This window comes from Echinococcus granulosus (assembly GCF_000524195.1).
Source record: "Echinococcus granulosus chromosome Unknown EG_S00004, whole genome shotgun sequence".
Taxonomy (NCBI): Eukaryota; Metazoa; Platyhelminthes; class Cestoda; order Cyclophyllidea; family Taeniidae; genus Echinococcus; species Echinococcus granulosus.
The window spans coordinates 2,887,592-2,889,187 of NW_020170384.1; positions in this window are offsets into that span (position 1 = coordinate 2,887,592).

Sequence of the window (1,596 nt, forward strand, 5' to 3'; positions counted from 1 at the left end):
TCTAACTTAGGAGCGCATAGGCGCGGTGGGACGATCATGTCCTCAGGTCGCATTGCAGGTTGAGGTGATTGAGGGGCTACAATTACCTAACATACACCATTGGAGACCCCTTCATATTTAAAAGCCGCTTGATGCAGTCGTAGATGAGGATTTCTTAACACTCCTTTTTCTTGGACAAATAGTTATCCACACAATTGATAGCCTTCTCAAAATGAATGCTCAAAAGCCACTTCTTTTTGCAAAAAAAGCAGAAGATAGTTTTTGAACTGCTCTTCCCTGAAATTTGACCAGATGCCAATGTCAGCACGAAAAAGAAGCGCCACTGCCCCATGATTCGGAACTACTTATATGTACCGCAATCTCACTGTTGGCTACACCCTATAAATGGATGGAAAATACATATATAAGGTATTTCTACTAGCCTGACAACCCCGTTCTTACATTGCGGGCCCTTGTACGTGGGTTTGAATCCTTTCAGGGTCACAGCCAGCTGATTGCCGTAGATATCCTGACTATCGCCATGAATAAGCAAGAAAAAGGGGCGCGGACAGTGCGTACGTGTCTACCACTGGCTTGTTAGGACTGTCTGTGTCTCACGGTGGCTCCAGTCAAGCATAGTTACAGTAGCCGGGTCATCTTGGGCTTACAATCATCTCCGCCAGCCCGGAGGGACTGTGCTAGAACGCGGTTATCCGAAAGGCCTGGAACTAATCACAAAGACGAAACCTTCCACAGAATCGATACAGGAACGTTGTCAGGGGTTGGTGCCACTATTTTGACCATTTATCCTATAAACGTGAGTAACATTTTCTCTTCAGTTTAATTCCTAGCAGATCAAGGGAATACTACTTAAATTATGCATAGTAGCGGCATTAGGCACTGTGTGTGTTACTGAATAAACAAAATTTTACTGTCAAACCATTTCTTGAATTAATAACTACGCCTATTTAATGACAGCTATTAAATGCTTTAAAGTAGCAAAGAAAGGTTCTAGTTTATCTTGTATTATCACTCTGATCAAGCAGTGCCATGAAGACAATTTTTCTTAGAAGAGAGTAAAAAAGCAATTTTCAAGGTATGAAATGCATTGATGTTGACTCTTTAAGTCAAAAATATGCCTTAAATCACGGTAAGAGGAAGTAGGCAAAGCTTTTACATGCCTTTGTTACAACTAGTTGATTATTACTGCTTCGGGTGCTGCCATTTATCTTATCTTGTAGGTCAGGCCTGTTACCTACACCCACTGGCTTCAACACCCGACTTGGGTAGCAAAAGCAACCCAAACAGAAGGTCCAGTTTATCGCGCTCGCCATAGTTATTTGATGTGATGTTCTTACACAGCCCAGGTAGCAACAGGATCAATTGCCAGGTCATCTAGAAATGCGATCAAAACTGAAGACATCTTTAGCGTCTATGAGTATGCTAAGCCACAGGGACAAAACTTAAACGGACTCAAGTTCTCTGCGTTCACACGAGTGAAACTCGTCAACTTGGTCATTTCATTGGTGAAACTCTTTCAGAGAACATGGTAGAACAGCGAGTTTTCGCCTTCCATTTTGTCCTTTTAACGCCCACAAGTAGTTCCCTCTCTCCTTC